The sequence below is a fragment of the Zingiber officinale genome, chromosome 10A (assembly GCF_018446385.1).
Source record: "Zingiber officinale cultivar Zhangliang chromosome 10A, Zo_v1.1, whole genome shotgun sequence".
Classification (NCBI taxonomy): Eukaryota; Viridiplantae; Streptophyta; class Magnoliopsida; order Zingiberales; family Zingiberaceae; genus Zingiber; species Zingiber officinale.
Genome location: NC_056004.1, coordinates 59,554,581 through 59,563,992, shown reverse-complemented (window position 1 = coordinate 59,563,992; position 9,412 = coordinate 59,554,581). Strand labels below are relative to the sequence as shown.

The window sequence follows — 9,412 nt, the reverse complement described above, 5'->3', positions numbered from 1 at the left end:
ATGTCTCATGATCTTTAAAATCATTTCTTCTTACATATATACTTGAACGTAATATCAACATATTGGGGATCCCGGCTTAGTACCACATACATACATAATGCGCGCATCCTAAGTAGATCCAAGGTAGCTAGTCTTGATCCTACTAGGAAACTAGGCCCGTAGCTCGACCTAGGGGCACGTAAGGAGCCCACCCTTTACTAGGCCCGTAATTCGACCTAGGGGCGCATAAGGAGCCCACCCTTTTGGTACAAGCCATTCAAAGTAAAATACATGTCATACTTATACATATCATACATCATACAAGCATGCATCACTTAGGCATACATCATATAAAAGTATGCATCACTTAGGCATACATCATGTCATAAAGGTATGCATCACTTAGGCATACATCATATAAAAGTATGCATCACTTAGGCATACATCATGTCATAAAAGTATGCATCACTTAGGCATACATCATATAAAAGTATGCATCACTTAGGCATACATCATATTAACATGCATATCATAAAAGCATACATATTTTAAGCACATAGCATATCATCAAAGTATGCATATTTCCTTCCACATAGCATATCATAAAAAGCATGCATATTCTAAGCATATAGCATATCATCAAGCATGCATATTCTAAGCACATAACATATCATCAAAGCATGCATATTTCTAAACACATATCATATCATAAAAACATGCATATTCTAAGCATATAGCATATCATCAAGCATGCATATTCTAAGCACATAACATATCATCAAAGCATGCATATTTCTAAACACATATCATATCATAAAACATGCATATCTCTATCCACATATCATATCATAAAAAGGTATAAATCACAAGCATACATGGTTAAGCATAAGGGTGTATCATGTGATTATACTATCATAAGAAACATGGTAACATAGTTAACTTGGGTTCTAAGCTTCCTAAACCCTTGGGTTCCTATTATGGCCGAACCCCCCTTAGGTCTCAATTTAGGTAAAAACAACCTCCAAGCATGTGAAACCTAAATTATCATTACATGAATTTCATACGAAGCATTATAAGTATGATTTACTTGGTTTCTAAGTTCTCCAAGTCCTTAAACTCATGTGGCCGAACCCTATCAGTATATAAACAAGGTCCCAAATGTCATGAAAGCATGGAAACCTTAAACCATATTTATAGCATTTTTTTTCAAGTAACATAGTAAGCATATTGAGCTAGTTCCTAAGTCCTTCAAACCCTTAACATATGTCATAGTCAAACTTTTAACAAGTGTTCATGAGGGATAAAAACAAACATACAAGCATGTGAACTTGAACTAACATCATGTATAAATTCATAACAAAACATTATACAACATGTATGGCCGAAACTTACCCTAGCCTCAATTAGGTCATTAAACAACATATAGCATGGGAACTTTGTCTTTCTACTTATCATATTCCATGTCAAGTGACATAAGCATATTTAATTCTTGTTCTAGGGTTTCTAGGGCATCTATTCCTTCATGGCCGAAACATACAATAGGTCATTTAGGTCATGGAAAAATTATACAAGCATGTGACACAATCAACACATTATCCTATTTTCATAAGAAGCACTTTTAACACATTTGGTTTCATTTCTAAAGCCTCTAGGTCTTTTAAACCCTACTTGGCCAAAACTCAATAGTATATAAACTTTCTTCAAATAGCCTAAGAGCATAAGAAATCATACAAGTTTCATAGCATGTATAAAGACAAGCATAATAAACATACATGTGAATTGTGTCTTAGGCTTCCTAGGTTTCTTTCCTTTTTTCTTTTATTTTTCCTCATGGCCGAAACCTACCATTCTTTAAACTAGGTTTTAATTGGCCTATAGCATGGAAAACCTAAGTAAGTTTCATGGCAAAAATTACTAAGAACATCATATACAAAGTTGGTTCATAAACAAGCTAGGACCCTTGTGATCCTACATGTCATATATCATGTAACTAATTTTCCTATACTCAATTTAAACATAAGAACGTTAAACAACTTTCATATCATAATATCACAGAGGTCTTGAGCATATTAGAATTTTGTTTAAGCTTTTCTAACTATCCATCTTATCATGGCCGAAAATCTAAAATAAGAGTTCATGAATTTCTAGCAATGTTCAACATGCAATTCTTTAAGAAAACTCTATATTCTATCATACAAACATGGTTACTTAAAATTTAAAGGTCTTCCTAACCCTAAGCCCTTTTCTTGGCCGAAACATATAAATGGATTTCTTTTGGTTCCAAGTAACTTTTAAGCAAGAAAACCAATAAAAGATCCTGAATAGTTCATGGAGGGAATCTTGTACTAGTTTGGTTACACCATGTTTTCCCTAACCTCCTTAAAATATTTTTGGCCGAAATTCTAGGGTTAGGCACTCCTCTGATCAAGCATCAATTAGGTATAAAAACATGAAGAAAATCCTTCCTACATAGCATAGAAAACATATCATAAAAAAAGACTTGTTTAAACCTTCCTAGATTTGAAAACCCTTTCTTTAGCCGAATTTTCTAAAATTCTTTTCTAGTTTTTCTAATCCTCATAAAATCCGAAAATCATATAAAAAGCCTTGTACCATAGGTGAGGGGAAGCTTACATCCTTTTTGCTTGTGGATCTAAGGTATGGTGATGGAAGAAGTAGCCTCTTCTTCTAGTTCCTTTCCCTTGATTCCCTTGCTAAGTCCTCCTTGTATCTTAGGCTTTCTTAGGGGAAAAACCTTGGCTTTGGGGCCGAAGAAGGAGGAGAGGGGACTGATGGTTTCGGTGAGGGAGAGGAAGAATGAGAGAAAATGAGAGAAAAATAACCTTCTCTTTTCTTGCTCCCTTTTATGTTAAGGGGGAAGAGGTAGCAAAATTGATTTTTGCTTTCCTTCTCCCTTAGCCTTTTTTTTCCTATTTCTTATTTATTTTATTTATTCATTTATTCTTACCATTCATGATGAAATAAGGGGGATTGAATCCTCTTAATTCCCTCTTTAAATTTTCGGCAACAACAAAGAGGAAGAAGGAGAGAAAGGGAGGAAGACAAGTTGCCTTTCTCTTGCTCCTTTATTGTTTTCTTTTGGCTAGCTTTTACTCTTACCTTTATCATGAGTTTCCCTCCTTTGTTATCAACATCTTCTCTCTATCCCAATTGGTTTCTACTAATTAATTCTATGAAATATAATATAAGAGGTTCATGGTTCAATCCTTGACCTCCTCTTCTTTTTATTTCATTTTATTTCTTTTTGCTTCAACTCCCTTCCTATTATTTTTCTAAGGAAAAATCCCACATTCATATATTTATCTTACAAGCTTAGTGGGTATTACACCTTAGATGCCAAAGATACGTTTGGTTCATTTCTGAAGGTTCTTTTCTCTTATTTGAGTTAGAAGATGTGTTATTAATTTTCATATTTTTCTTTGTGGGAGAAATTGGATTTAAAGTATATAAATTGCCAACCAATGCACCAGAATAGATAATCACTTTATTTCTCTTAATAACCACATCGTTACTAGTGGAAACTGAATATCCATCCAAATACAGTTTAGAAACTGAAATTAAATTCTTTCTAAAACTGGGTACATAAAGATAATTTCTTAAAACTAAATTTCTATTCCTATTGAAAGAGAAGTATACGTCTCCCACTACAACAGCCGCCACCTTAGTAGCATTGCCCATGTAGACGGTAATCTCTCCTTCAATTAGTCGTCGGGTTTCCTGGAACCCCTGCAAGGAATTGCAGACATGATCAGTGGCTCCCGTATCTACACACCAGGTGCTGGTAGATAACACCGCTAAACATGTTTCAACAAATAGAGTATGAGATATACCTTTATTGTTCTGATTCATATGAGGACAGTCCACCTTCCAATGTCCAGACAGCTTGTCGATGAAGCACTTGCCCTTCGGCTTCTTCATTCCAGCTTTTTGTCCCTGAGGTTTATTCACTCTCTTCGCTGAAAAGACCTATTTCTTCTTCTTCTTGCCTTTCGACTTAGAAGTAGAACCATTTTCAGCATAGTGAATCTGAGAACTTTGACGAAATATACCTTCTGCTGCCTGTAGTTCTGTCAGAAGTTCTGCCAATGTATACTCTCTTTTGTTCATGTTATAGTTCAGGTAAAACTGCTCAAAACTTCTGGGTAGCGTTTGGAGAATTATATCGACCTGGGTTTCTCCATCGATTTCTCCTCCAAGGACTTGTATTTCATTCAAATAAGCCATCATTTTGAGGATATGATCCCTTACGGGTGTCCTCTCAGACATGGTGGCTGTCATTAGCTTTCTGATTGCCTCTTGCTTGGCGGTCCGAATCTGGTGCCCAAAGAGTTCTTTGAGATTGTTCATTATATCATAAGCTGTTGGTAAATCTTGATGCTGACGTTGTAATACATTTGACATAGATGCCAAAATGTAACACCGCGCCATCTTATCAGCTTTTACCCATTTCTTATGATACTCAATCTCATCTGAGGTAGAGTCACCGTTAGGTGTATCAGGGCAAGCCTCAGTCAGTACAAACTTATAGCTTTCAGCAGTAAGGACAATGTCCAGGTTTCTTTTCCAATCTATGTAGTTGGGTCCAGTAAGTTTGTTTTCTTTCAGTATAATGGCTAGTGGGTTGAAAGTCATCCTAAGAATCAAAAAAATAACTTTGGTCAGAACTCTAAATTTTGAATAATATTGATTCCTCAAACAATACTATTTTAAATTAACCAACACCTCAAAACACCATGAATTTTGTATACCACGATAGTATGGACGTATACAAATTCATCATTTGTAAAAGGAGGGTGTAACCCATTAATTTTATTATCTTGTCAACCTAACTTTTTGATAAATAAAATTAATAGTTGGTTTCCTTCGGTCACACAAATAATAGTAGTGACTCTGATGGGGAGGATACTATTAGACGTGCCTAAGTGTGTACCATTACTTGACACTAAGTCCATTAATAAGATTGTGCCCCTTCCGATGGGGAAGATCACACGCTCTTAATTAATTTCCTATAGTCATCCTAAATGAAAGTTTGATCTAGTGATCCGCAAACAAACTCATCCGATATGGAGGAAGGCACTCAGAGCCAACGCGCAAGTTTGCTTGCATCACTTACAAACCAGTAATGGAGACCGTGGAATTTATTAAAATAAATCCCTCTCCCACTTAGTTATTTAAAATGAGGAATTTTAGACTATCCTAGCATACATCACATGCATATAAACATCACAGTAAATAAACGCAATAAATTTGGAAATTAATTTTCCAACTATTATGACTTTTTCCATCACTATCTTCAGTATGCTCCAACCCTAGCTGCTGCCATCTTTAGCCACCGCAATCGGGTCGAGTCATCGCATCCATCTTGCTTCTTATTCCGCTGCGCCTCTGGTGCTCCAAAAGTACCACGCATCGCAAGAATTCGATTCACGACAAGAATAGAATTTTACATATATCGATCCTATATTTCTCGAGGGAATGTACATGTAATCTAGATCAAAAAATAAAATTCTAAAAATAATACAGCTCCTTCTGTATTTTATACATACAATCATGCACACAAATAATGCCCTTGACATGTCCAAGGGTCCAATCACACATAATATCAATAAGCCATAATAGTTAGAGCCTGCAACCAAAGAGTTAGCACATTCTACTATTTTCCTGCCTAAATTATACATGACATGTGCATAACCTATTTGAATTCTAAAAATACACAGAGGCAAACCCTAGCTCTGATACCAATTGTTGGTTAATCCTAGGAAAACGTACAGGTTCCACTGTATAAAAATTTTTGTACAAGTGTGATGTGCGTAGATTATATACTCTTTTATGTATGTTTTTACGCACATTTACATACTTTGAGCATGCTTGATCTATGCACTTTTATACTTCCAGCTTTCCTTTTAGCATATTTACTCTTTTGGTTCGGAGATATGCTTTTTGTGCATTTTCTGTACACAGGAGTCGAAATTGGTGAAGATTATGCGTCCTCGGGCAAGCTTGGAATGAATTGAAGGGAGAGAGAATCAGGCCGTGTACCACACACGGCCGTGTGAATCTCACACGGCCGTGTCTTGATTTGAAGAAATTAGAGCAGATGTCTTACATGGCCGTGTAGATCTACACGGCCGTGTGAGGTTTCCAGAGGCCAAGAAGGTGGTGGCCGTGTGCATCACACGGCCGTGTAGCATTTCCAGAGAACAGAAGGGTCCTGGCCGTGTGAGTCACACGGCCGTGTCATGGGGCTGGACATGGCCGTGTGAATCTCACACGGCCGTGTGGCGCCCGATTTCTTCCTTTATTTAAACCCTCCTTCATGAATTGAAAGGGGATTTCTCCCCCTTTGGGAGAAGGCAAGATTTGGTGGTATCCTCCCATTCTTGGGAGGATTTCTGGGCGATTCGAGGGGAGTTCTTGACGATTTCGACTCCGGAGCGAGGATTGGATCCGAAGACGAGGCTTCTTCGTATATAAGTTTTCTCTTTCCCCCTTTTCTTGGTATCTTGGATTGGGGATTTAAGAAATGCTTGTAATCTTTATTTCTTCGGGTATTCTTCCTCGATTCATGGAGTAGATCTTGTATTCTAGGATTAAGGGAGTATTTGTATGATGGATTGATGAAATCTCTTATGGATTTGCCAATTTCTTATTTCAATGACATTGTCTTGCTTGTATCAATTAGATCTTTAATGATTAATGGTGATTTGTGCTTAATTCTCATTCTTGATTGATTGTTTGGATTTCTTATGGACTTTGTAAAGATAAACTCTCACTCGATCATCCGAGGGATCCACGTGACAGGTGCAAGCCAGTGTAAGGACGTTTGAGAGATAATCTTGAAGAGGAAATATGAATATTCAAGAGAGTAGGATGGATCTTGTGATTAGTTTCTTGTATCTTGATAGATTAATAAGTTGTGGGCTTCTATGTTCATATCCGAGGAAGGCATAGTAATAGGTGCACTTCTGTGTAAGGACAACGTAGGTTCACGTCTAATTGATCATATTTAGATACATTTCTCAGTCCTTAGCCGGTTATCTATTGCAAGAGAGAACCGACAACTTTATACAAGTGTTTGGCAATTGAGGGATAAGAATTGGTGAACCATTTACATTTAAGAAATCTTACAAAGAAACTGAAACTCCTAGAATCTCCCTTTATCATAACCCAAAACACTAAACTCTTGTTTGTTGATCTTTAATATTAGATTTGTTTACCTTCACTTTGCATTTTAAACAATTGGATAGTTGTTTAGCTAATTCGCTTTGAGACATTTCTAGTGCTTATTCCAGTCCCTGTGGATACGATAATCTTTTATTTTACTTGCGACATTTCCGTACACTTGCGGAGCGTAACAAGTTTTTGGCACCGTTGCCGGGGACTGTGCTATAACATTAGGAATTATCAATTGAGTTAGACGAAACATAACATTTGTTTTCCTTTCATATTGCATAGTTGTAACTAATCATTAGATTTCTATTTTTACTTTCTTGTATAACTTTTACTTCTTGTTAATTCTTTTTGTACAAATTCAATTTTGCATTTTTTATTCTTTTATTTTTCTTTTTCTGTTGAATTGTCATTTGCTATCTTGTTCTTGTGTATGTGAAGATCTAACTTTGCAGGGGAATTCTTTCCTTTTGACCCTGAGATTGACAGAACTTTCCATAAAAGAAGAATTCTGCAAAGGCAAATTGAAGAACAGGAACATTTGAACATGGCGAATAGACCACTCAAGGATTATGCAGCACCTTATGCAAGAGGTTTTCGATCTAGTATTTCAAGACCTTCAGTGGAAGCTAATAACTTTGAGATCAAACCCGCAATTATATCTATGGTGCAGCAGAACCAATTTGGTGGAGGACCTCATGAAGACCCCAATCAACACTTAGAGGTCTTTTATGAAATATGTGGTACTATGAAAATGAATGGAGTTCTTTCAGAAGCAGTTAGATTATTATTATTTGGGTTTTCTTTAAGAGATAGGGCAAAGCAATGGCTGAATTCTTTGGCCCCTAATAGCATCACCACTTGGGAGCAGTGTGAGCAACAGTTTCTTGATAAATTCTATCCACCAAGCAAAACAGCTCATATGAGGAATTTAATTGCAAGCTTCAAGCAAACTGACGTCGAATCTCTTTTTGAAGCATGGGATAGATATAATAGTATGCTCAGACAATGCCCACATCATGGGTTGGAAAGATGGTTAGTGTTGCACACTTTTTATAATGGTATCAACTATCATACCAAAGTGTCCCTTGATTCAGCTGCTGGAGGGGCACTTATGAATAAAAGTTTAGATGAAGCTAAAGAAATTATTGACAGTGTAGCACAAAATCATCATCAATTGGCAAATGAAAGAAGTGGTGGCTATTCTTCTGTAAACCCAACAATTAAAGCATCAGGGAAGTTTGATGTAGATGCAGTCACTCTTTTGTCTACAAAATTGGATGCTCTTACAAAGAAATTTGAGAATATGAGGACTAGTACTAATATGGTCAATGCTATTAGTACATTTTGTGAAGTATGTGGGAGTTCAGAGCACTCAAATGACTCATGTCCATTGGGAGCTATCACTGCACAAATCAATCAACTGGAACAATGTGATGCAATCATGAGTTACAATCAAAGGCAGAACAACCCATACTCAAATACTTATAACCCTGGATGGAAGAGCCATCCCAATTTTTCTTACAGAAATAATCAAGATCAAGGACCATCTATGGGGGCAAGACCAAATTTTCAAGCTGGGCAACAAAATTTTCAACATCTATCTTCTCAAGGCTTACCAAAGTCAAATATTGAAAAGATGCTTGAAGAAATTATCTCAAGTCAGAATGAAATGAAGCAAGATTTAGCAAAGCTCATTCAGAGAATGGATAATTCTGAAAAGCATCAAAAGATCCAGGATAGTCAAATTGCCCAACTAGCTTCCTCATCATCCAGAGCACCTGTCACGCCCCAGAGGAGTCTCTGTCCGAAGAAATTTCGGCAGCATCTCCCCTGTACAGCGGACAATATGAAACTTTCTACATATCACATATACATCAGCCACAGGCAGCTGGAATGATAACAAAAAAATAAAGACAAACACCACGCAGTTAATAAAGATATCCATAACAATAGGACTCTGACTCAAAATCCACCCTACTCCACTACACTCGTAAAGCTCAAATCCAACGAACTCACCTCTTCTGCTGTCCAGGCAGGCATATAGTAGAATAAAAACCAAACCATCCAAAAGTCCATCAAACGGTAACAATCCGTACAATATCCATAAATAAAATCCAAAACAAAACTAAAACATAGTCTGATGGAAGAAAAACCAAAATAAAGCAAATAACAACCTAGTAGAGAACTAGCTCTACGTGCAGATGGGGGGCCAGCGACTGGAACTGCTCCGGACAGCCTC

General features: G+C 36.8%; 1 non-coding gene across 1 annotated transcript; it reads right to left on the bottom strand.

Moving 5' to 3' along the window:
• Positions 1-8,090: 8,090 nt before the first annotated feature.
• LOC122028353 lies at positions 8,091-8,196 on the bottom strand. Its single transcript, XR_006124750.1, has one exon. It is a non-coding gene; the product is annotated as a small nucleolar RNA R71 (small nucleolar RNA).
• Positions 8,197-9,412: the final 1,216 nt, after the last annotated feature.